Here is a 27761-nt window from a genome sequence, read left to right on the forward strand (position 1 = left end):
CTCTTGTGACTTGTCTGATTTGTCCTCATACCTGTCAAGTGATAGACATGAATTCCACATCATTAATCTTTGAGTAAAAGGAAGGACAAAGGTCATCTACCTTGTAGACATGGCCAAGGGCCATTTGAAAGATTGATCTTAATTCTTAGGACTTAAGCATTCGGTATTGGTTCCTATCATCTGTTTCCGCAGGAGTTTTAGTGTAGACATCACCCTGAAAGACAGAAAGTATCTGCCATGGACTCTTCAGAATCTTGCCTAGACTACAGAATTCAGCATTTGAGAAGAGCCTTAGTTGAGTTTGAATGAATGAACAGGTGAAGGAATAGGTAAAACTTTAAGGAAAAAAATATGTATATTTATGTCATAGGTTCAAGGTAGTTGTTAAACTGTAATATTTTTTTAAAAAGCACAACTTGTTTCCTTTAATTTGATTGCTTTTTGAATAGGTAGTGTAATTACACTGTATAGAAATTTGAAAGCATTGTATTAGTTTTCCAGGGCTGCTGTAATTAAGTCCACCACAACCTTCTATGGCCTGATGTTACTTAATTACATCTCCAGATACCCAGTTCCCAAATATGGTCACATCACACATGCTCATGCACCACTATAGCAGTAGGATTCGAACACTCCTCTCTGGAGGAGCATGGTTCCAGCTACTGTAGATGAAAGTGTGTAAATGACGAGGCGACATCATTGCCACTCTCAGAGGCTACTTGTGTCATTTTACTTTAAATAACTACAACTGGTTTAAAAAAGACAATGGGGGAAGGATGCTCATCTTGTCCTGGAAGAGTCTGTCTTGTTCCCGTCTCGTTCATTCATCAAAACTTTGTGATTTTTAGCTTTCAGATTGATACCATGTCCTCAGCAGGGTTCAGGGGTGGGGGGGAAGGAGGGGGCATGTTCAAATAGAAACTAAATATAGTGATCCTATATTAATCATGGTGTGAAACATTTCTACTTTCCTGTGGCTTCCTCATTAAATGTCAGACGCTGTGTGGGCTGTGGCACTTAATCACTCATATGCTGGCACAGAGGAGGCTGTTGCTGGCTCCGAGTCTAGTAATATTACATCTCAGAGCGTTTGGTTTGGGACTTTATTTAAATGCATGCTTTAGAATTTTGATCAACTTTATTGAATTATAATTTACATACAACAAAGGGCAAACGTTTGACAAGTTCCATGAGTTCTGGTAGATACATTTATTCACTGCCACAAGCGAGATATCAGAAGGGATTGCAGGGGGTTGACTGGGAAAGACATGCTGGCAATAAACACGTTTTGGTTTTTTTCTCAATGGCTTTGAGGTGAGTTTGTTACTGTTAGACTGTGAAATGCAGTATATATATATATATATATATATATATATATGTATATATATGCATGTATATATATAGTATATATATATATATATATATATATATATACCCACACACACAGAGAACTATATATATTGCTGTATAGTGCTATGTTAAATGATCTCATGGGTCCTGAATAAGCTGCCAGTATCTATTTAACTTTTTCAAGTTTCTTTTACTTTCCCATTAAAAAAATTTTTTTTTGAGACAGGGTTTTATGTATCCCAAGCTGGACCTGAACTCACTGTGTAGACAAGGATGACCAGGAGTTGTGATCTCTTGCTTCCACCTCCTAAGTGCTGGAAGTACAGGTGTCTACTACCATGCCTGGCTTACAAAGTACCCGGGGTTGAACCCAGAGCTTTGTACATGCTAGGCAAGTACTCTATCAACTGAGTTACATGCCCAATCTAATACATCGTAAAAATATAAAAATAACCTCCAAACTCAGTTACATGTAGCGTGGCTATTGTCCCCCAGAGTATGGTCTGAGGAATGATGACCTATCAGTAGCATAACAGAACGTTTGTGGTTCCCACCTCCAATAGTCAGTGGCCTGTGCTCCTTTTTTACGTAGGAATTGCCAACTTCCTGTCTAAGGAAGAGGTCAGGGATGAGGCTAAGGGAAGGAAAGAGCCTGGGTCAGATCTGGTGTGAGTCCCAACATTGCCACTTTTATCATTTGACCCTGGACGGTCGCTCCGCTTTCTAAAGCCTCCATTTTGTCATCTAAATAGAGGGGTGACGTGATTCTGACTCCTCAAGAATTTGCTTTCCAAGTGAAGGATGGAAATGGAAGATGAGTGGAGAAGAAAAAAGAGTGATCATTGTCTGAAGAGACATACAGAGGGACTGGGGGGTTCCAGAGAGGGAGAAGCCAGACAGTTGTGGACGATGAAGAAGCTGCATAGAAAAGCAGTCAGTTCAGTAGTGGGGGAGGTCTGTTAGATTAATTAGACTTTACAATTGAAATCTTCACAGTGGGTCACAGCTTCCGGTAGACGAGGAGTAGAGGGTAAACCTGCTGACATTGCCACAGGTCTGCAGAGGTAGTGGGCAGAACCCAAAGCTCTCCCCGGACCTGGGGTGCATGATGGACATGCCTGAAACTCACTACAAAGGAATGGAGACTGGAAAGCAGAGACATTTGAGAAATGATACGTGGCCTCATTTCTTCTCCATAGACCGTAGAGATCAACCAGATGTTTGAGCTGTGTACTTGTGATGTGAGGGACCCCGTGGAGCTGATGACGGTAACATTGTTCCTAGTGACTCTTCAGTGACTAATGCATTGCATAATCACCGTGAAGCCATTCTTCAGTAAACAACCATGAACTTGAGTAGTCCAGCTTTAGCTGGATGGTCATTAAAAGCTGATTAGCAGCCACACCAAGGTGCAGGTTTGAATGATTTAATCTGGCCCAGAGCCTTCCTACAGATGAATAGGGCCATTTTCATGAATATTTTAGGGTTTCCTGAAATACTATCGAAGGAAAACATAATAGATAAGATTTTTAATGCCATTAAATCAAGTAAAAACCAGGCCTTTTTACTTAAAACTTCCCAGAAAGTTTACACAGCTAAAAACTACCGTTAAGTCTCACAGAGGGCAGTTCAGGTGTGACATTTCCTGAGATTTCTGGACCTCAGCTTCCAGAGCTCTTGTTGACACCTCCCAGAAGACACTGTCTTCCCATGACCAAGGTGCTGGTGGTCTGTTCTTCTCCTCCACCTTCTTCCTTTGTATCATCCTGTAGGGTTTTTTTTTGGGGGGGGGGGCAGGTATGGGGGAGGGTGGCAGTCGTGTAGGCTCCGGCAGTTCTGGTGGATTTCAGGATTGCCAGGACCCTCCTGTGCCCTTCTCCGGCTTCCTACTTCCTGTCCCAACTCCTTCACTGCCCTGACCTAAGGTAGTGGAAATCCCTTTTCATCAGATGTGTGAACAGTTAATTAAGGTCCTCTCTCCTATTCCCCAGTGGCTCAAGTTTTGTTAGGAAAAGAGTCTATAAAAAGCTGTGAAGAAAAATGTACATACAAACGTGTTAGCAGGGGGAAAGTAGGGTATGGGTTTTGGAGTTTGGCTCAGTGTTAGGAAGGATCTGCTGTGTGACTGAGAGTATATCTCACTGCATGTGTGTGTTTCTCAGACTCAACCCTTAAGAAATGAGAGACAAGGTAAGAGTCACGTTTTTACACATGTCTTCTCTAGGGGTAAGGAGGATTGTAATTAGTCATTGGATTCCTGCAGTTCATTGGAAAGGGTAGAAATCATTATTGTTTTAAACATAACTCACTTTTTTTTTCTTTCTTTCTTTCTTTCCTTCCTCCCTCCTCCTCCTCCTCCTCCTCCTCCTCCTTCTCTCTCTCTCTCTCTCTTGACAGAGTTTGTCTGTGTAACCCTGGCTGTCCTGGAACTCACTCCCTAGATCAAGTTGGCCTTGAATTCAGAGGGATCCTCCTGTCTCTGCCTCCCAAGGGCTGCACTTAAAGACATGCACCACCATACCTGATTAGACATAACTGTATTTCTTTTAAAAGTCCGAGTGCTTGGTTTTATTTTTCTAGTTTTCAGAGAGAGTGATACAGTGGCAGCTCATGTGTCTCTATGTTATGTATCATATCTTATCATTGCCATAAAAATAGGTTTTATCCAATCACTGCACATTAAATGTAACATCATAGTATTATAGACAGAGAATGCTAACTGTGGTAATGTCAGAAGCAAGACATCCTAATTTCCTGACCAAGACCCTCAGAATAGTGAGCTTGTATTCTTCTCATCAAGATCCATGTACTTTTGATTAGAAATAACATCTTCCCTTAGGTTCTTGAAGGACCAATATTTTATGTCTATAGAAGATGGACAGTGTAGGGCAATGTCTACAGGAATGTGCATAGACTAGACTGGCAGTGTGGGGCAATGTCTGCCTATGGGAATGTGCATAGACTAGACAGCCAGTGTGGGGCAGTGCCTATGGGAATGTGCATAGACTAGACAGCCAGTGTGGGGCAGTGCCTATGGGAATGTGCATAGACTAGACAGCCAGTGTGGGGCAGTGCCTATGGGAATGTGCATAGGCTAGACAGGCAGTGTGGGGCAATGTCTACAGGAATGTGCATAGGCTAGACAGGCAGTGTGGGGCAGTGTCTGCCTATGGGAATGTGCATAGGCTAGACAGCCAGTGTGGGGCAGTGTCTGCCTATGGGAATGTGCATAGGCTAGACAGGCAGTGTGGGGCAGTGTCTACCTATGGGAATGTGCATAGGCTAGACAGGCAGTGTAGGGCAGTGTCTACAGGAATGTACATAGGCTAGACAGGCAGTGTGGGGCAATGTCTGCCTATGGGAATGTGCATAGGCTAGACAGGCAGTGTGGGGCAATGTCTGCCTATGGGAATGTGCATAGACTGTTAAAATGTCTACATATGAGATATCCCTAAACACAGACAGTGCGCGCCTTTCCTCCAGCTAGGATTTGGAACTGCTCACTCAGCATTTTTATTCAGTAATATCCTGGGGACATGAACAAACAACTTGCTGTTTAGTCTCACCTGTCATTTTCCTGATTCCACAAACCAGTCTCTAGATGTCAAAATATGAAGGTGAAAGTCAATGCTATTTTTCTATCAGAGTGCCTAAGTCAAAAAAGAGCAAGGTTACCCCTCCTCCATGGCCCCGTTAGATTGTCTGTGGTCCCAAAGTACAAACCCGACTTTGTGAGTTTCTAAATCATTTTCAACTTTCCTTGCTGTTTAAGCAAAACCAAATAAAAATCTGCTAGATTTAAAGACCATTTTAGGTGAGTTATGTAATTTGCTTCTACAATTAATTTTTCAGATCACAATGAGGAGCTATGGCTAATCATTAACAGATTTTTTTAAACGTTTATTTTGTATATGTGTGATGTGTAGGGTACCCACGTGTCAGTGTGATAGTGGAGATCAGAGGGACAACTTGTGGGACTTGGTTCTCTTCAACCACGTGGGTCCCTGGAATCGACCTCAGATCATCAGCATTGGCAACCGATGTCTTTACCTTCTGAGCCATCCTACCAGCCATGTGTCAAATACTTCTGCAGCCTTTATAAACACAACACTGAAACTCTGAAACTCTCCAGCATTATACTGTCACAACTTAATTCAGACTAGTTTTGGGCTTTTTTTTTAAAAAAAAAAATCTTGTAACTACTTCTTTATTTTATATAAACTGAAGTTTCTTCCCCTGGGGTGTAATTTATTGAGACCCATCAGTGCCCATAAGATGGACTAGCAGTGATGTTTTAGTACACAGGGCATCCTTAAATAATTCCGAGTGTTTGCGATCCACATGAAGAATTTTAGCTTTTGGCCTTGACTTTTGAAGGGAGAAAAACAAATCTCCTGTTTCATTTAATGGAGGAACAAAAATCTTCAGTGACTAATGTTCCAGACCTGTGACTCCTTTCACACCTACTCCCCTTTTACAGTGCAGAATCCTAGGTGACCCCAAGAATGAAATGCAGAATGACCTGTTAAACGAGGGCCATTCTGAAAAGGCAGGCAGGCAAAGTGGATTGTTCTCAAAGGTAGCTGCAAAGTCAGAATCAAAACAGTAGCTTATGTATTCATAGCTGGTGTTTGGAGGTCAGGGGAAAATCCAATAAATACCAACAGTGTCAGGTGGAGAGTCGTGCATCTCTTGAGGGATTTAATTTATATTAATGAGAAGTGGGACCTGCTTAGGGCTTTCTTAGCGATTTCTCCGGTGTCAGATTTTAATGATCTTACTTCATGAAAAGGATTTTAAATGAGTTATCCAGAAAGAAAACCTGATGAGATACTGCTTATTAATTGTGAGGCTTCGGTTACTCTGCCCCCGCCAAACCACAGTCGCATATCGGGATGTTTGGAGAGCTCGCCTTACTGTCTCGATAACTTGTGGTCGGTGTGGCCTGGGTGAAATTGCTTGCTGTGGAGGCCAGGATGACTTTGAACTTGTGATCCTTCTGCCTCAGTCTGTGTAGTGCCTCCCTGTCTGGCTCCCACCTCAGCACACCTCATGAAGACCTGCATTTGAAGCAGAGTTGGGAACAGAGTTGCTGCTGTTAGCTGCTGTCTGCGAGTGCTTACTACGTACTGGGCTCTCTGTGAGGTGCTGCTCCCAGTTTCTAGTTTAACAAGTTTATGGAATTACAGGTGTGGAGAGGGAGACTCAGAGACATTAATTAACTTGCTCCAGGTTATATTAAATAATGGGCCAGAACCAGGAGATGATGAGTTAGTTAGGATCCCAAGTCTGCAATTTTCTACTCTAGCAATCCTAGGCTGTCTTCTTTACTCATCTGATTTGGCAGTATTTATAAGGCTCACCCTTGATCCAGCACCATGTTCCTGATGCTGTGCTTGGGGTTTTCCTGTGCAAACCTATTTAATAGATAATCCCAGTCCTATTTATAAACGAGAAAGGAGAGGGTAGAGCAGTAGACAGCTGGTCCCAACTCCAGTTAGAGTCTGCCTGAGCTAGTACCCACTGCTGGACCTACTCGGCCTTCCAAACATTTAATCCTCAGGTCAACAGGCCTGGCAGCAAGTGCCTTTAACCAGTGAGCCATCCCACTGGTCCCCAAGTGAAGTGCTTTTACAAAGGTGCTGGTGGAGTTGACACAGAGGACGAATGCCAGGTAGAGGATAGAGAATGGTTGTGCCAACGTGGAGCCAACTTGATTAATAACCCACCAAACATAAAGAATGAGAGAACTCATTTCAGGAGTGAGGAGCTCGTTTTCTCTCATGTACGGCTTTGAGTACATTGTTTAGGTTTGGATTACAGTGCTTTTAAAATTTCAAATAATTTGTAGCTTTAGCTTTAATTTTCTTATTGACTCAGGTCTTAGTTATAATTTTGAATTCATTAGGTTTGTTATTTATCAGTTACTCTTTATTTGTACTGACTTGTGATACAGAAAAAATACCTGAACCATTCTTAGTTGATGAGTTTATTAAGATTTGCTATGTGGACTGTTGGATAACCGATTTTTATAAATGATGTGTACACATTTAAAACGAGTATTTAAATGTAGATGATTTTTCCAAAGAGTTCAAAGGTATAGATTTGTTTAGTAATGAAATTATTCTGATCTTTATATCTTTAGCTTTTTAAGACTTATTTTATTCACTTGAAAATTTTATTTTTAAATTGTATAAGAGAAGGCATTTCAGTGGTTTTTCATACATGTGTTTTGATCATAATTCACCCCCCTTTTCCTGTCTTGCATTTCTTCCTCTTACGGATCCCTTCTTAATTAGTCCCCCTTTATACTTTAATATTTCTTTCCCATTAAAATTTCTTTAAAATCTAGATCGTGCATATTTATGTTTTGTCTTTAATGGTACTAGGGTGAGAGTAAGGTCTACACATATTGGGCAGACATTCTACCACTAAGGTACATCTCAGGCCTTAGTTTGTATTTCATATCATTGACAGTGTGTTTTAGTATATATAAATTTGTACTTATTATGTACATAAAATACCCATATTTATTCCATTTGGTTTTTTAATTATATTTTCATAGTTATGTTATTTATCAGATTTCACATGCCCAAAACTGAAGTCCTGGTGTGTGTCTCACCAAACCTGAATTCTCCTAAGTTATTCTCTCACTAAGTGGTGGCTCTAGAATTCAAGTACCTTCAACCACGTCTTCAGTTACTCTGCTCATCAGTCAGAAATAAAACCTAGGGCTATTAAATTCATTAGGAAGTCTCGTAGGTTCTGCCTTGTGTCTAGATTTGGACCACATTTCTGTCATCTCCCCTGCTTCGTTTCTGTTTTGACACTGCCGTCTACCTCTGCCATTGCATCCCTTCCTTTCTGGTTTTCTCCCTTTGGCCCTTTCCAGCCAATAGAGAGGCCAGTTGTCTCCACTTCACTGAAAGTCTGTTATGCTCAGGTCCTCCCCCCTCTTCCTCTGGACTCGTCCTCACCCCATTTTATTTAACTGTTTTGGGTTCCTTGTTCTTCCTCCACAGTAGGCATTTCTTTCATGGCCAGCTTTCCATGCGTCTGTCTCACTTCCTTCAGGACTATGGTAGTTTGAAAGACAAAATGTTCCTCATAGGCTCAGGCATTTGAACACATGGTCCCTAGTTAGTACCTCACTGGGGGCAGACCGAGCCTTTAAAGTTTCTGCCTGCTTCCCTGCACTCTGTGTGGTGTTTGTGGATAGGTGACATGCTCTCTCTGCTGGCTTGTCTCTTGCTGCCATTCCTTTGCTCTACCACGGTGAACTCTTAACTCTTAGAACCACAGCCAAAATAAACCATCTCTTCCCTAAGTTGTCTTTGGTCATGGTGTTTTATCACAGCAATAGAAAAGTCACACATACAAGGACTCTGTTCATAGGTGGCCATAGCTCCAGCGCCTGAGTGTACCTCACATGAAGTTTTATATATATAAATAATATAATAATAAATACTATATTACATTATATATAATATATATCATTGATTTCTGTGCATAGTGAAATGCCTTTTTTTCATGTTGAGGTGTAGAGTTTGATTTCCTAACCCCGCCCACTATGTTTATTAAAACACCGAACAGATGAATTAACAATCTTTTGAGGAAAACTATCCATTTTACCTTGTCCAGTGAGAGAATGCCCTTCTGTGCTTCTTTTGGTTGTAGACAATCTTGTTTTAGCATGTTGTTGGTTGTTTTTTCTACTCTTTTGGGGGGCCTGCCACCCAGCTTCCAAATAAATCATACACGGAGGCTTATTCTTACTTATAAATGACCGGCCTTAGCTTGGCTTATGTCTAGCCAGCTTTTCTTAACTTTAAACTATCCCACTAACTTCTACCTCTGGGCTTTTACCCTTCTCTATTTCTGTGTATCTTTTCTTTCTTACTCCATTGCTGGTTGTGTAGCTGGGTGGCTCGCCCCTTGTGTCCTCCTCCTTCTCTCCTTTTTCCTTTCCAGATTTCTCCTTCTATTTATTCTCTCTGCCTGCCAACCCCACCTATCCTTTCTCCTGCCTCACTGTTGGCCATTCAGTGCTTTATTAGACCATCAGGTGTTTTAGACAGGCACAGTAACACAGCTTCACAGAGTTAAACAAATGCAACATAAACAAAAGTAACACACCTTAAAATAATATTCTACAACAAACCTATTTTGGGCATAGTTGATCTCATTTGTTCAAATAATTTAAAACTTCAGATTTATTTGCAGTCAATTCCAATGTTGTATTTCCTGCTCTAGTTTGCAGATTATTTTAACCACTTCTGTAGATTGAGGTGGTAAATGTGTAGCTCAGTTCTTAATCTGTAAAACAATTATACACAAATATATGGATTTGATCATTCACAATCATACCTATCTACTTGAAAAATTAACCATTCATCTGCAAATGTGTTAAATCCAATGACAGTGCCTGGTGCTGCATAAGGCCTTTAGAACTCTTACTGTAGTTTCATAGCTTGGATTTGGGAGATTTTGCTCTGAACATGCAGGCAAAAACATAGTTGTGACAAATTATTTCTGTGTCTGTACGGGGGTAGGGTGTGATCCATTTTCATCTACAGGAACCCAGTCTTCTTGATTCACATTTGAAAAGCATCTTAGATCACTACATGGTGGCATCTTAGAAAAATCTAGGTAAAGCAACACAACTGAAGGAGAAGAAAGGGGAGTTAGTCCTGCCAGGCTGTTAGGAGATTCTGTTGTCCCTCACTTGCGGCCCACTGGAGAGGAGCAGTGAGGAGTCTGGTCCAATGAGAGCTGTGCTTCTTCATCACATCGCTTTTACTTTCCTCTTTCAGTTGTCAAATCAAGGCCAGTGGTTTCCATGGACTCGATTTCCAGACAGTTCCCATTTGAACTTTCTGCATATGTGTGGGTATGAGCTGCATGTATCACTACCGCATACATATATCTAATTAGATGTTTGTGTAGCTAGATTGCATTTCAGAGTCTGCAATTCCAAGATTAAGCCTTAGCTTATATCTCAGTACTCTGAAAGGAAACATGAAATGAAAAGCATAGATTCTAGAAGCAGACAAGCTAGCTACCTATGAATTTACTTGTGCGACACTGGACAAGTTAGTTAATTTCTGAAACCCTTGCTTACATTTCTGTAAAAGCAGTAACTTACTTTGTTAGAATGTTAGCTTTAGAGACAATAGGATGAAATTGCTTAGATGAGAAAGAACTGTCAAACTCTCCAGAGAAATAGAGCAAATAGGGCACTCTAGGTGAGTGTGTATATGTGTGTGTGTGTGTGTGTGTGTGTGTGTGTGTGTGTGTGTGTGTGTGTGTGTAGATTTATTTTAGCACATTGGCATATGTGATTGTGGGAGTTTGAAAGCCCAAACCAGTAGGGAAGATCAGCAGACCAGAAACTCAAATAGAATTTGTTTGTGTAGTGTTGAGGAGGAAGTCCTTCTTCTTTGGGAAAATTCCATTTTGTTTTTTATGCCTTCAACTGACTGTTGAAGACTGTTGAGAGAATAATATTTGATTATAGAGACATAGCTTTTTCTTCAAGTCACCAGATTGTGATGTTGATCATGTCAAAAAAATTAATAAGTTTATAAGACTAGACTATGGTTTGACAAAGAACTGATAATGGCATCTAGCCAAGTGGACAAATGAAATCCAGCCATTATAGTAGGTATATTCAAAGTGGTATCATTTACTTTTAGATGTTATTTTTCTATTATCTTGATTGTAATTTCTATTCAGTGGACATTTATTAAGGATCTATTATGTTCTCGGTACTTTGTTAGGTGTGTGTTTTTGTGCAAGGAAAGGGAAAAACAGAATAGCATAAGATACACGATTTGCTCTTTAGGAGTTAATATTCTTTTTTTATTAAGTTTCCTCTTAAGACAGTTTCATACATGTATGTAGTTCATCCTGATTACTCTTCTCCCTTATTTTCTCTAATCTCCCTCCTATCTCTATCAATACTTCCTCAATCCTTTCCCAGATTAAGGAATTTTGTGGGTTTTGTAGCCAATTTAGTTCAGCTAGGGTCATCTGTGTGACCATTGGGTTGGAATTATCCCCTGGAGCCTGGTAGGGTGACCAGTGCATGTCAGCTTAAGACAGTGATTCTCCCGCTCCCAGAATCCATCAGTAACAAGCAGCTGAGTGGGGAGATGGGGGTCCCAGAGCCCCTTCCCTGTCCATACCTAGCTATTGATGGGCTCATCTTCGTGCAGAGCCAGTTGAGGCATCCGTGGGTGCTGTGAGCTTGTGATTGCCATGATGTGTCTCGTCTAGAGGCTAGCATTTCACAGCCCTTGGCCTTATCTTATTTTCTCTCCACCCTGTCTTCTGCAGCATTCCCTGAGCCTTACAGGGGATGGTATAATTATCTTGTTCGGTGCTGACACCAAGCTGTCATTTAGTCTCAGTACCTCATACAGCCACAAGTTTCTGTATTCACCACATTCCTGCAAAGAGAAGCTATTCTGATTAAAGCTGAGGTGGCCACTGTCTTTGAGTATAAATGTAAGTATTTAGAAGACTCTTTATTACTGTGTCAATGTAACTAAATAGTCTAGTGTTCAGTTCCCATCTAGTGCCTATGGCCAAGGTGAGTGTGTGTGTGTGTGTGTGTGTGTGTGTGTGTGTGTGTGTGTGTGTGTGTGTGTGTTTGGTTTTTTGAGACAGGGTTTCTCTGTGTAGCTTTGGTACCTTTCCTGGAACTCACTCTGTAGCCCAGGCTGGCCTTGAACTCACAGAGATCCACCTGCCTCTGTCTCCCATGTGCTGGGATTAAAGGCATATGCCACCACCACCCTGCCCTTTTTCTTTTTTTAAATATTATGGGTACGAGTGTTTGCCTGCACGTATGACTGTATGCCCCATAATGTGCCTGGTGCCCACAGAGGCCAAAGAGAGAATGGAATCTCCTAGAACTGGAGTTACAGAGAGTTGTGAGCCATCATGTGGGTGCTGGAAATTGAACCCAGATCCTCTGAAAAAGCAGAAAGTGTTCTTAACTGCTAAACCATCTCTCCAGCCTTGCAGGGATTTATTTAATCTTACGATTAGAGAGACAACACAACAGAAATCATTACATACCATGAATCAATAAGTATATAATATTAAATATATGTGGGTGGTACTGATATATTCATATCTCAATTCTATTATCTATCATCTATCATATCTGTTATATCTATCTATCTGTCTGTCCGTCCATCCATCCATCCATCCATCCATCCATCCATCCATCCATCCACCCACCCCCGTAGAGCCTTGTTTCCATCCTTGCCTCTGGTTGAAGAGAATATAACAGTCACCTAGATGGGCCTGCTGTAGGTGAGCTTCAGTTGATGTCACTGGGCAGATGAACATCTGGGACTATCGTGGGCCAGGCTGCTGTTCTGTTTTAGAAGGGTGTTGCTAAGACTCTCTTCAGAAGCAATGAATGAATGAAGACAGACTGAAGCTGTGCACCACATAGGTTTTGTGAGATTATTCTGGGTGATTTGTAGCACTAAACTGTGGCTCATCCATACAGTAAAATATTAATAAGCTGCAAAGTAACTTTAGAAGAATATTTGATATTCTTACAACTTTTTAGCGAGGGGAAAATGAACGTGATCTTTATATGTACTGACAAAGACTAGGAGAAAATACATTAGAAGTTTCATAGCTGTTTGGGGGCAGAAGGATTATAGTTGCTTTTGACTGACTTTTTAGTATGTTTTTGTATTTATATTTTCCAATATTAACATATATAACTTTTATATCAGGAAAGAAACACAAGAGATTGAACAGCAGCAGTAAGTTTCTTAGACATTGTATACTGATAAGCAAAATATAGGTTTCTATAAAATAACATAAAAGCTGCTAGTATTTATGCAACATCTTAGCATTGAATTCCTGTACCATCAACATTCCTACATTCAGAAGAGACAGCCAGGCACCATGCCTTGGTTTATATAAACTGTAAATTTTTTATTGCATTTACTGGGTGTGTGGATACACATGTGCTACAGGCCTCGTGTGGCATTTGGAGGAGAAAATGGGAGCGATACACAGATTCTGTCTTTGTAGGTCTCAGGGATAGGACTCAGGTTGACAGACTTGGCTCCAAGTACCTTTACTCTCTGAGCCACTGCACCGAGCTTTCTAAATTTGTAGTTCATCATTTTACATCTTGTTGCAGTTCATATTTGGTTCTAGTACTCTGTCATGCAACAACCTGGGGCTCTTACAGTGAGTGTAGGAAACCAAGGCCATCTCATAGCTGCTTTTGAAGAAAACCTTGTTTTAACCTTCAGAAAGCCTAAGGGGAGTTGTTTTGAGGTATTTGAAGATTTTATTTTCATTTCTTTAAAAATTACATTTATTTATTGACTCTGGGTGGAGTGACAGTGGACAAAAAAAAATAAAAAAATAAATAAAAACATGGTGTTTGGAAGCAAAACACTTGAGACTGAGCACAGCATGTTAAGTGAATAAAAATACCAAAGTAACTTACAGTCTTAACACAGCTAAGATGGAACAGGGCAAACTAAGACTGTCTAGAAATTGAAATGACGGACAACTCATCAACTGAAGCCCTTTATCAGCTAAATCCATTTTCTTGTACAAAATGAACATAATAGTATATACTAAGTAGGAACAAGTTTTTTTCCCAGGTGTGGTGGTGCACATCTTTGATCCCAGCACATGGGAAGCAGAGGCAGATGGATCTCTGTGAGTTCAAGGTCAGCCTGGGCTTCACAAGGAGACCCTGCCTCAAAACAAAAAAAAAAAAAAAAAATGACCTTATTTTGGGGGAGCTGACCCCCAGGAGAACAGACTTAATAAGAGCAGAACAGCCTCATTATAATATCACCAAGGTATGTTTTATTTAAATTTCAAATGGTCCTGTGTCTTAGAACTGAGTTGCTCTCTGAAGGACAGAGGCTGATGAAAATAAATGTGTTATTTATATTTAATTGTCACACATTTTCAAGTAATTTATCTCTAACTCTTATTTGACATATAAATTCTGGTCCCTAACCTTTCTTTAAGAAAAATTTTAATTCTAACCTTTTTTTATTTTTTTAACTCTTATTTTGCCTTTAAGTCTACCTTTAAAACTTTATGTTTGTAAATAACTTCATTAAAATAGGATATGGAGAGTTTTTTCTTTTCTTTAATTCAGGGTCTCACTGTGTAGCTCAGGCTGGTTTAGAACACATTCTACAGCCCAGGCTGCCTTCAAACTCCTTACCATCCCTCGGCCTCAGCTTCTGAGTCCTGGATTTACAGGTGTGTGCCACCATGCCTGGCTGTAAGCTGGGTGTTTTAACAACAAGAACAACAAAAGCCCCAGGCAATCCTTTTTTGATAATAGTAAATAATCTGTTTTATACAGGTTTTCTATTTTTGTATAAGTTTAGGCCACTGTTCATTCTTTGAAATTCTGTCCTAGACCACGAAGCCTAGAAACCATGTGATTGTTTAAACAGGATTGTTTAGAGCAGTGGTTCTCAACCTGTGGGTCACAACCCCTTTAGAGTGCACATATCAGATATCTTCAATATCTGATATTTACATTACAATTGAAAACAGTAGCAAAATTACAATTATGAAGTAGCAACGAAATAATTTTATGGTTGGGGGGTGTCGCCACAACATGAGGAACTGTATTAAAGGATTGCTGTATTAGGAAAGCTGAAAACCACTGATCTAGAGAATTTCATGAATTGGCACCAGATGTTGAGCAGTGTGATAGGTTGGTATTCTAGGAACCATTTACTTCCTGTACTTTTGTTCTGTTATAGGTAAGGCCTGTGACTTGGTGATAATCAGATGTGTGATACATTCTATGCCAGTAACATTGTCAGTATCATTTATTCAGAGCTTGAAGGCTGGAGTGTTGGCTCAGTGGTTAAAAGCACTGGCTGCCCTTGCAGAGGACCCAGGTTCCAGCACCCCCTCCCCCCATATGCTGGCTGATCACATCTGCATCTCCAGTTCCCAGTGTTACAACCCCTTCTTCTGGCCTTTGAAGCAATTCGTACATGTAATGCACAAACACACATGCAGAGTGTCTGTCTGTCTGTCTGTCTTCATGGCAGTACTATTGTAACAAGGATATCATTTTCAATGGGAAAGAGAAGCACAGAGAGATGAGTAACTCGCCTGTTGTCACTGTTAGGAAAAGACCGCTCTAGTTTAAACCTAGGTCTGATAGACTTGAGAACCCAGGCTTTTAAGCATCATGTGACACTTCAAGAGATTCATTGTGGTGCCCTAATATAGTCAAACAAACAAACCTGATGGAGTGTGAAACTGTGTGCAGAGCTTAAAATGACCTGAGGGATTACTGTGGAGTATGTGCTCACATCCTTAAAAAGAGAAGTTACCGAATGTGTTCTTGTTCACATACCCAGTAGGTGGTGCTCATCTGGTTCTCCTGACATTCAGAGCAGGGCTTTCAGCACACGAGTCTCAGGGGCACATTTATCAGAGGGGCATTATTCAGCAACTGATGGGAGCAAATGCAGAGACCCACAGCCAAACCCCAGGCTTCTGGGGCTTTGTAAAATGTGGCAATGAGAGATAAGCAGGTGAAGATCGGGGAAAACACACCATTATTAACTTCAGTCTATTTACCTTCATTTAATGAACTCTTCATTGCTGTTACTAGATTTTCTTTTTAAGACAATTACAATAATCCAAAAATAATGAAGCAATCTATGTTCAAGAATTGATTGTAACACCATTTCAAACCTATGTGCTTTTTTATGTTTATGATTTTAATGTACATCATTTCTCTTGAATGACTTTCGTCTTTTGGTATAAGACTACTTTAAGTTGCAAAGACCTAGCATCCTCATCATAAACTACCATCCTAAACTCCTTGCTCAGTTATTACCACTGTGTTTGGTGAATGACTTTATGAATATGTGGAGAATAGAGGGTAAATAGTAATGCACTGCTGGGCTAGTTACCATGGGAAACTGTCACTAGCTCGAGGCTGAAGAAGCCGGTGGGAAGGGAGGGAATAGTGTTAGTTACTAGAAACCAGGATGAGCTGAAGAGAGGAGAGGCGGCCAGCTCAAGTGGACCTGGGCAGAGCTCGTCTGTGGAGAAGAGGAGCTTCAGACTTGTCCTCCTCCCTCCTCTCATCTCTGGCCTTGTGTGGTTGTTGCCAAACTCCACCGAGTCCAGAAGACAGGGAACTTGTTGCTGGTCAGACACTCAGCTTACAGGATAGCAGAGGAGGAGAGAGAATAATTTTAAGGAGGGCAAAAGAGTATTCATAAAGGAAGGAGTCTTTGTGTTGTCTGTATGGGTCTGTGCAAATGTGCCCACTGTGACTACGACTTGGGTCTTTGTTGTTGTTGTTGCTGTTTTTTTGTTGTTGTTGTTGTTAAACTTTTATTCTTCTCTCATACATTACATCATGACCACAGTTTCCCTTCCCTCTACTCCTCTCAGTCCCTTCTCCTCTCTCCTTTCTTCCACAGATCCACTCCTCCTTTGTTTCCCTTCCAAAAAATAAAAGAGAAAGCCCCGCCCCCAACCAGGGATATCCACTGAGTATGGCTTAGCAAGATACAATAAGACCAGGCACAAACCCTCATATCATAGCTGGATGTGGCAACCCAGTAGAAAGAAAAGGATCCCAAGTTCAGGCAAGAGAGTCAGAACCATCTCTCACTCCCAATGTTAGCAGACCCGTAAGAACACCAAGCTAACAACCATAACGTATATGCAGAAGACTTAGCTTAGACCCATACAGGGTCTGTGTTTGTTGCTTCAGTCTCTGTGAGCCCCTCTGAGCCCTGCTTAGTTGATTCTGTGGGCCATGTTCTCATGGCGTCCTTGATACCTCCCACAATCCTTCCTTCCCTTCTTCTGAGGGGTTCCCCAAGTTCCACCTAGTGTTTAGCTGTGGGTCTCTGCATCTGCTCCCATCAGTTGCTGGATGATGCTTGTTGTGAAGTATTAGTTTAAGATATCTTACATTCCGGGCTGGAGAGATGGCTCAGCCGTTAAAGGCTAGGCTCACAACCAAAAAATATAAGATATCTTACATTCCTTTATGCTGTGAAACATTTGTTTAATGATGCAAAGATGTGTTATATTTTATGTTGCATTTGTTTAACTCTGTAAAGCTGTGTTACTTTGCTGTCTAAAACACCTGATTGGTCTAATCAAGAGCTGAATGGCCAATAGCTAGGCAGGAGAAAGGATAGATAGGGCTATCATGCAGTGTGAATAAATAGAAGGAGGAATCTAGGCTAAAGAAGAAGAAAAAAGAGTATCAAGAAAAGGAGAAGGAGAGGAGAATGCTAGGGGCCAGCCACACAGCCACCCAGCCACCCAGCCAGCCACAGAGTAAGAAGGAAAGAAAGTTATACAGAATAAAGAAAGGTAAAAAGCCCAGAGGCAAAATAAAGTTAAAGAGAAACGGAATAATTTAAGTTAGGAAAGCTGGCTAGAAATAAGCCAAGCTAAGGCCAGGCATTCATAAGTAAGAATAAGTCTCCGTGTATTTATTTGGAAGCTGGGTGGTGGTTTCCCAAAGAGTAAAAACAAAAACAAACCAACTACAGATGCCCCTCTGATAAATGTGCTCCAGAGACTCCTGTGTTGAAGGTCTCTAACTCGTGGGCCTGGTGGGAGGTGACTGCAGGCTAAGAGCCACCTTTTCCATGAGTCCTTGACCTGCAGAGGAATATGGGTCTGTTACATTTGCAGTGAGAAGAAATGGAGACAATATCGATCATACAAACAATTTTTTTGGATAATTATTTACCTATTTCCTTGGATCCTGTTTATAAATACTCATAAACTTGAAGGGAAAATTCTGCATGGGAGAAGACTAATCTGCGTCATCGATTTTTTTTTTTTAAGGCACAAGTTATATTTAGAAACATTGTCCAGAGGAAAGATTGTTACAGATTCCCCAAATATTTATGGAGGTTCGTCTACTTAACGTGACTACACAGAGATGAACAGCATAGACTTATGCACTGAGGGCAGTTAACACATAAACATGTAACAGTAGACAGCATCTTGGACTCCGCTGTGGTTTCAACAATAGCATAGGGATGCAGTGACCTGAGAGATGCTTGTGTTCCAGATGAGCCTTGCGTTTTGACTACCACATTGTTGGTAAAGAGAGGAGAAATCCTTTTTAGGTTTAGGGAGTGTTATAAACACAGCACAGCTGAGTTAAAATACAAACACAGAGAGGGCAGAGGATGGATAAAAGCGACCCCTGGTGTGAATGACCAGGTGTAGGGAGGTGATGTGAATGACCAGGTGTAGGGAGGTGGTGTGAATGACCAGGTGTAGGGAGGTGGTGTGTATGACCAGGTGTAGGGAGGTGGTGTGAATGACCAGGTGTAGGGAGGTGGTGTGAATGACCAGGTGTAGGGAGGTGGTGTGAATGACCAGGTGTAGGGAGGTGGTGTGAATGACCAGGTGTAGGGAGGTGGTGTGAATGACCAGGTGTGGTGGAAGACTGACATGGAGGGCAGGGCTCAGTTGTCAGCCAAGCTCCTGAGAAGTTTGTGAAGAACTTTGTTTTTCTACATAGCTTCTAAAGATTCTTTTGAGAAGGGGAGAAAAAATACTTGTAAAGTAAGGGATAAACTGGGGATGGAGAGAATGGTGGAGAAAGGTCTTTGGCAATATTGTAGGGGAGATAAAATTTGGGGGGGGGATGGTAACTGTTGGGAGGTGCTGCCATTAACTACGAGACAATAGAAAGGGAAGAGCTGACCTTAGGAGAAAGTTTAAAAGTTCATTTATAAATTAATAGAATTTGAGGTTATTAGAATATTTGTCCAGATGATTATTTTAATTAGGGAAGCAAGACATTGTCTGGGCTAAGAACAGGAATCTAAACTGGACACGTCAACCTGGATGCAATTTTTTTAAGACAGGAAGTAGGATTTGCTGGTGAATGTACCTCCAGGAAGGGAAAACACAGGAGAAGCTATCTTGATCTCAGAGCCCACCACTTGTCCAGGGGACCACAGTTGGGGATGTATTGACTCCACAGCCCTCTGTGATGGACTGCCCCCAGCCACCATGGCTTCAGGTTCATCCATGATGAACTTGATACAGTACTGCTTTGAAATATGGATCTTCTGTCAACCTGTGTAGGGCCTCAGTCACATGATCTTTGCTCTGCAGCTTGTGTGGTTAGACATAATGGCTTGGCCAACTTGAGCCCCAACCACAATGCACTGGCGCTTCCCAAAGGCATTACCCACACATAGCTATCTAGAGACGAACTTGTAAACTGCGAGAGATTACAGACATGAACGGCTGTTGGAAAAGCCGTCTTCAGAGCCCCTCAGGAAATGCACACATGGAACAGGCCGCATACTCACTACAGAGAAGGCCGCTGTTTGCCACCATGGCGTACTGAACCAAAGGTAATTTGTAAAGCCGTGAGGATAAATGAGCCCTTTTCCGTGGAGGGAGCTCACAGTGAAAAAGGAGGCCAAAGTGAGAACCATTTAAGGAGAAGTTGCATAAAAGAAGGCCATAAAGAAAATAGAGATCAAAGAGCGAAGAGCAAAGTCAGGACTGTAGTTGTCCAGAAGCTAAAGAGGAAAGTTTTTTAGAGTCAGCAGTAGAGCTGTGTTTAAGCAACTTAAGAGCTGTGTTTATAGCAACTTGTAAATTAGTCCCCCTGCAGGAACGTGAAATTCTGTTCTTGTGAGTGGGCTGGAGAGGCCACAGCGTTCATAGGCGTGACTCTGCGTCTACGGAGAATCTGAAGGGAAATTTATGGAGCTGAGGCGATGCTGCCCACCAGTTAATGCTCCGTAGTCCTGCTGCCCCTGACGGCTCTGTTTCTTGTCATCATAGTGTGTCACAGCTTGTCAGGAATAGTAACCATTTGTCTCTTCAAGTCAAAAGTGATGAAGGAGCCTGGCTGTTGTTTCAAAACATTGAACGTGTGAGGCAGGGGAGTTGCTTAGTGGTCGAGTGCTCACCTAGCGTACACAAAGCCGTGGGTTTGATCCCTGGCACCACCAAAATCAACAATGAAAAGAGCCATTGACCATGTGGCCACCACAATGTGCATTATTATGATTTCCCCATTTAAAAATACATTCAGGGTTGAGACTTAATTTTTCATTTTTATTCCATTAATTCTTTTATTTTTATGGTTTTTGTTATTTTTTTAAAGTCATTATTTTCTAAATTTTATCTGTTTTTCTGTGTTTAAAAAGCTTCTACTGCATCTGCTAAGTGGGTTTTTATGAAGTAATTTTTCTGATTCTATGTTTTCAGAAAAAATTGAGGTGTTTATTTTTACTTGTGTGTGTGTGTGTGTGTGTGTGTGTGTGTGTGTGTGTGTGTGTGTGTGTTTTCTCATCTGCATGTGTACCACATGAATACAAATGCCTACAGAAGCCAGAAGAAGGTATTGGATCCTCTAGAGCTGGAGTTATAGACACTGTCAAGCCTCCTAATGTGGATGCTGGGAATTGAACCTCAGTCCTCTGCAAGAATAGCAAGTGCTTGTGACTGCTGAGTTCTCTCTGCAACTGGAAAAGAGGTATTTTTAAATGTGGCAGTTTGCAGGGTGTAGCGGGTCATTGAGTTAATATATACTGTGGCAAGTTAGTTCTTTCGAAACTAAAAGACCTTCCTTGAACTCAGGAATTCAGGAACTGAGATTTGAAACTGCTCCTTTGTATGAGTTACTGGTCAGCGGGCAGAACTCTTGGAAGCAGCTTGAGGGAGGCGTTTGGGCTCCGTGTTGGGGTGCTGTCCATCAAGGCATGGTGGGTGGAGTGGCTGGGTTCAGGGCCATGGGAACCTGTAAATCAGAAGCAGAGACTGCCAGAAGGCAGGGCTGAGCTCTTACCCTCAGAGGCCTACCCCGGTGATCCATCTCTTTCCAAACAACACAGCCGGCTGGGGCAAGATACTCAAACCCACAAATTGGTGTGGACATTTCACATTCAAACCAAAACACCTAAGTCACTTCAACATTGTGGCTTTTTTTATACCCCATTAGAAGAACAAGTTAGCATTCCCTTACCTGTGATGACGGAAAACCTGGTCCTCACCTCGCTCTGTGAACTTAGGATGGTATTAACATTAGCACAGCCATGCTCTTCTAATCCCAGTGGCCTCATCCTTGGTGTCAGATTTGTAAGACTACAAGTAAGAAATCTTACTAGAGATTAATATTGTAGAGTGGATACTGCCGTCAGAGTGATGATACCTGGGAGAGGTTGTGTATTATGTGTCTAATGTAGAGTTTGAAAAATGACTAGGCAGGATCGCAAACCTTAGCCATTACTATCCACCACTGCCAAGGGTTTTGCAGAGAATTCTGTAGGCTGCCCTTTTTACCAAATGCACCTTCTTGTGGTTGTTGGACTGACCCTAAACCCTCGGTGGAAGATCTAGCCCTCCTGGGCTGACCTGAATTACTTGTAAGTCTGTTTTTCATCCTTCTGGTTGACGGGACACACTTAGGTGCGGGCATTTACCCACCAACCTCACAGCTCTCCAGAGTTTTCTTGAGTGCGAGCAGCAGGAAATATTAGAAGGATTTAGAGTGTGGAGATAAACAGAAAATAAAAGATAGCCTTGAGAGGGCCTGGAACCTATTCCAACAAGCCCTGACTGTTTCTGCCCCAGAGACGCCAAGGGGTAGAGCAAAAGACCTCCCCCCAGCACAGCCAAGTGCAGACCATCTCAGACACCTGCACCCAGGTCCGTGGTCCTAATCATCCTCTATACGGACCTGCTGGGTAAAGCCACGAGGAACCTGAAAATGGGCTCCCACACTTAGGTGTCCTTGGACCCCTCTTGTTCAGACTCTCCACTTCTTATCCTTGAATTCCTGCCAGACCTTTGGCATTACTTTCTTGCCTTCACAGGGTAAGCAACAGGAAGACTCATCACCTGTTGGAGGAACATTCCAAAGGTTAACTAGCGCCCACATCAGCTCCCGTAGAGGCCAAAAGGTGAATGTACAGCGGACCCAAGATCTCTAACCACTCTTTTCCTAACATGTGGAACGTGTCACTGATCCCATACCAGAGCCAATTCTGCTACCGGAGGGCAGTCTTGAATGTCTCGGAGCAGTTTTTGTATCTCTGCGGTTAAGAGAGCAGAGAAGATAATAGGAAAGGGTTTTTTGGTTGATTAATCTGTGTTAAATAAGAAACAGCTGTGAGTTGGAAACCCTGGATGATGATGCTAATGGCATGGCAGAGCAGTAAGATGTGTGGATTTAATAATGATCACAAAGGTTGAACTGAAATTCCGAAGTTATCTGGGGTGTTCAGTGTTCTGAGTCCCTTCCTTCCAGGGCCCAGGCCAAACCCCTGTCTCAGCGCTTCCTAATGTAGTGAATCAGGCAAGTTGTTCCACAGATGACTCCGTCTGCCATCCTGAGCAAATTCATGGCTTCATGGCTCCTTGCCTCTTACAGATCGGGAAATAATCCATTAGGCACGTATGTGCTGCATTTACACAGCCTTGCACATCCACTGCCATGTCTAACCCTACCCACCATCACAGGGGAATACTTTAATGTGTTCTTTGAGTAAATCCTGTCCTCAGGGTTGGTCCAAGTCTGTGTGTGTGTGTGTGTGTGTGTGTGTGTGTGTGTGTGTGTCTGTGTGTGTGTGTGTCTGTGTGTGTGTATGGGTATGCACCTGTCCATGTGGAGGCACCAGGTCAGGTGTCTTCTATCACACCTGCCTTTTTTTTGGGGGGGGGGGTGCAGATTCTCTCACTGAACCCGAACCTCACATGTTAGCTTGACTGGGTGGCCAGTTAGTCTGGGACCTTCCTGCCTCTCCCTGCCAGTGCTAGGATTGCAAGCACGTGCCTCTGCAGCTGGATTAATTTTGGATAGGTGACCGAGACCCAAACTCAGGGTCTCTTGCTTGTACAGCAGGCAACTTTACCCAGTAAGTTGTCTCCTCAACTCTCCGTCTCTGTCTCTGTCTCTGTCTCTGTCTGTCTGTCTCTCTCTCTGTCTCTGTCTCTGTCTCTGTCTGTCTCTCTCTCTCTCTCTCTCTCTCTCTGTCTCTCTCTCTCTCTCTCTCTCTGTGAAATACAAGCTTTCCATGTAGCTCAGGTTGGCTTTGAACTTAGGATCCCCTTGCTTCAGCCTCCCCAGTGCTGGGATTTCAGAACTGATTTGCCTGGTTTATAGTGCTCTTTTTCAGTACCTACTTGGCTGACTTCTGCTACAAGGATTCTGTGTATATAGAGAAAACTCCTTAAAAGTAAGGATAAAAACCCCAAGAGGACCCTGTCGAGGGATTTTGAAGGCATTCTGTTTCCTCTAGTTAGGCCTGGGATCCCCCCAATGTCGAGACATCACTCCTGAGTCTCCTAGGCCTTCTCCTCGGCTATGAAGAGCCGTGCTGGGAGATGGTTGCGAGTACTGACATGTGTCCTTAGAACTGCTGAGGAGCGATAGTCACAGTGGACGGGTAGTTTTATGTGCAGATTCCTGAAACATTTATTACAAGATTACGAAGTTCAGGGAACTGCTGCAATTACTGTGGGGATGCCGATGTCGACTGACAAATGTACTGGAAAAAAAAAAAATACAGATTAAAATATTCCTGTTGTCATCTCCGACTTTCACATCTCCAGCTTTAGTCCTGATGCCTGTCGACCTAGCTCTTCCATTCACTCTGCAGTCTGCTTTAAATTCTTTGGGTTTTGTTTGTTTATTTTAGACATCTGCCAGTAGAGAACCAGTTTTAGATTCTAAATTTTCCCTGTGCAACCCCCTTGAGAAACATGTGTTTCTAACTTTAGTTACTACTTGTACTTCCATATGCATCCTGCTCCATTTCTAGGCATCCGGAAGACTTTGGGTTGAATATGTGATTGGTCAAGACAGCGGAGTTCTGAGGGTCAGGCCTTCTCTCCTTTTCATAGGCGAGAAAGAGACCATCATCAGTCAATTTGAAAGTCACTTCGACATACATTGCGCCAAGTCCTTTTCTAAAAACAACTTTAATTAAGAGAAAAATGAGATGGGGAACCCTTTGTGTTAGTGCAAGTGTATACCTGCCATTTGCCGTGAGTGGGTCAGAGGGCAGTCCTGGGTGTCTGGCCTCGATTTTCACTTTGGGACAGCCTCTTGGCACGGCTGCAGGCCTGCAGAGATTTTCCTCTTTCTGCCTCCTGTCTTCTAGGAGTGCCGGGGTCACAGATGTGCACTGTTGTATCCGGTCGCCTGTGGGCTCCAGGGATCCGATATCAGGTCCTCATGCCCGAGTCTCAAGTGCTTCACCCGCTAAGCCACGGCCCCAGCCCAACTTTAATTTTTAAGCTGTGTACACAACTTGCTCTTCAGGCTGTAGGGCTAGATCAGTGGTAGAGCACTTGCCCGGCATGCAGGAAGCTCTTGAGTTTAATCCTCAGCATTAGGAACAAACAATGAGAAGGAGTTATATAAAGCAAAGCCACACACGGGGCTTCCGCTTCCGCCCGGTTTGTTTTTTTCTCTTTTGGCCAGGGTGTAGGACTGGGCGGGGACAGAGGGAGGGCAGTGCCATCTTTGTGCATTGTTCCCAGCTGCAGATCCTGGGGAAGAGGACAGGCACAGAAGCTTGGAGAGCAGCTGCCCTAGTGGACAGAGAGCTAGGACTGTCCAATGCCGCCATTTGTCCCAGGCCTTGGACAACATCATGGAGTCAGGCGCACACACCGGCAAATGGCTCCGTGGGACAGATTTGGTTTCACGTTCCACTGTGGCCTGAAGGGATGAAAAGTATTAAAGGAATCCCAATCGAGTAGCTTTATAAACAGCCTGTTCTGACGGTTGTACGGATGGATCTACCTAGAGTTAAGATACTAGGTACCCTGTAGAGTGACATGTCAGGGCAAGTGTTTCTACTTTTAGAAACTACTGGCCTTACCTGACTTTGCATTTTGGCCTTAATTACCTTGACTATAACAAATCAATGGACAGGAGGCGAGGTGATCCCTGGATGACTAAAATAGAAACAAACAGCTTTTCCTTCCCCTCATCTGCTTGAGGAGTCTACTATCCCAGGAGGAGTCTACCAGCCTCATCCAGAGCTTATGTGGTCTTACATTAAGCATGATTCCCATAACCTTTATGATCTTTTTTCTGTTTCAATAGTTATGAAACGGTGGAGGCAGGTGGAGAGGGACCCTCAGACACACAAGCATTGACAGCAGGCTACAGGAGCCTGCATGAAAAACGATGCTCTTTCTCAGGGAGGCCAATCTAAGGTCATTTCCTAGAGGGGCAGCAAGCCCAGTGGATGCTGAGGGCGTGCCTGAAGCCGCCCATTCTGGCAGTGTGAAGGGCCTGAAGTCTGAAGAAGGCATCGCCTCATCCTTGCTCCTTCTGTCCTTCGCTTATGGTAACATTCTAGGTACATCTCAAACCAAAACAGTTGAACCTAATCTGTTAGGCCTTGAATATTTGGACCATCTGGGACATTTTCCTGCTCGTCCCGAACGCCCCGTGTGCCTGATTTGCCCCCTTTTCACCTGCTGAAGGTCATTTCCTCTAAGAAACGCCGGCTCAGCTGCCCCTCCTTCCGGCACCTACTGCTTGCATTACCGTGGCGCTCACAGTTATTTGGTGATTTAAACGAAACCCAGAGTAGCTCGTGGGAAGCCACTATTGTGCAGTGCTTTAGAAAAACGTAGCCTGCCAAAACCTCAAAATTCTGTGCTCTGCTCTGTATAGAAATTTATAAGGCATCATAGTAAGTATGAGTTCCAAGCAGGGTCAGGGATGTCTTTAAGGTTTGAAAAACAGAACAAACTGAAAAGTTTTGAAAACATGTTTTCTAACATAATAGAAAAATAATGGATTAAATTTATCTTTCCTTATTCATTCTCAGTTTGTATAAAAATATTCACAGCAAATGAAGAATTAGATAGACTATATTTTTATAACCTAAAAAAAATTGTTTTGGAAGGCTGGGGATGTAGCTCCGTTGGTAGAGTGCTTGTCTAGAGTGCACGGAGCTCTGAATTCAATTCCTAGCTCCACATAAACCCAATGTGGTTCATGCCTATAATGTCAGCACTCAAGAGGCAGAGGCATAAGGAGTTCAAGGCTGACATGAGCTACATAGTGAGTTCAAATCCAGCCTAGGCTACTTGAGATCTCTCTTGGAAAATGTCTTGGGAACCATTAATAACTCACTACCAATTTAATTCTAACAGTGTATGTTTTTTAACTGACCTAATAACTAATAAGATAGTGTTTCACAGAAAAATTTGAATCCAGAAAAGGGAAATAGTTCAGTGCTGACACATTTGGTAATGATAAACCTGAGATGGAAGACGACATGAGGGGATGGCACTGGACTCACGTCGTCAGCCTTGGAAGCACATACGGATGCAAGGAGGCTGCGTTCAGTGTTGGGAACGGGGAATAAAGCAGATCGAAGGAAGGGCTGCTAAACACTGGGATGGTTAATGGAAACACCTGCAAGACCTCAGACTAGGACAGCTTTGAATTCCTTTATGTGCATGAGTGTGAATCATGCCATTAATACTGAACGCTCCATGAAGAGTCTGATAGAGGCGATTTCTTTTCGGATTTTCTGTGACCCTTTTGTCACAGCAAAGCTTCTCTAAGCGCTTACTTGTCCCTTCTCTCTCTATCTGATCTCAGTGTATGTCCACTGTGCTTTCCTGCTTCTTCCTCTGAGCTCACAATTGGGCCGCTTAAGAGCTGGCCTTTTCTTCCGGAGTATGTTATTGATTGTGATCATTTTAGTAGCATTGCCTTAAGTCAGTGGTTCTCAACCTGAGGTCATGACCTCTTTGGGGAGTCAAATGAAACTTTCACAAGGGTCACCTAAGACCACATGCATATCAGGTATTTACATTATGATTCATCACAGTAGCAAAGTTACAGTTATGAAGTAGCAATGAAAATAATTTTATGGTTGGGGGTCACCACAACATGAGGAACTGTATTAAAGGGTCCTAGCATTAGGAAGTTTGAGGACCACCGTTTTAAAGATAAAAAGACACACATACCCTTCCCTAACCTTTGTCCTTACCTTGTTCCTCATTGGAGGGAGACCCTTGGAAAGGGAAGGATACCTGATCTCTCAAGTTCAAGATTTTTTTCATTTAGACTGGTGAAAAATACCTGTTAGAAATAAATGCATCAGCCAGGTGGTGGTGGCGGAGGCGGAGGCGGAAGCGGCAGCGGCGGCGCACGCCTTTAATCCCAGGACTCGGGAGGCAGAGGCAGGCAGATGGATCTTTGTGAGTTCGAGGCCAGCCTTGTCTACAGAGGGAAATCCAGGAAAGGCACAAAGCTACACAGAGAAACCCTGTCTCGAAAAACAAAAACAAAAGAAATAAATGCATCAAACTCATGTAGATCATGAGCTGGGCATGGTGGCTTATCTCTGTAATCCCAGCTCAAG

General features: G+C 42.5%; 1 protein-coding gene and 1 pseudogene across 1 annotated transcript in view; one reads left to right on the forward strand and one right to left on the reverse strand.

Annotated features, from left to right (window-relative positions):
• The window catches only part of LOC102905644 (NEDD8-activating enzyme E1 catalytic subunit-like), a 33575-nt pseudogene extending 9264 nt beyond the window's left edge, over positions 1-24311 (reverse strand).
• Ppm1l (protein phosphatase, Mg2+/Mn2+ dependent 1L) overlaps positions 1-27761 on the forward strand; it is a 284889-nt gene that overhangs the window by 133175 nt on the left and 123953 nt on the right. The window lies entirely within an intron of this gene.

The sequence above is a fragment of the Peromyscus maniculatus genome, chromosome 6 (assembly GCF_049852395.1).
Source record: "Peromyscus maniculatus bairdii isolate BWxNUB_F1_BW_parent chromosome 6, HU_Pman_BW_mat_3.1, whole genome shotgun sequence".
Lineage (NCBI taxonomy): Eukaryota > Metazoa > Chordata > Mammalia > Rodentia > Cricetidae > Peromyscus > Peromyscus maniculatus.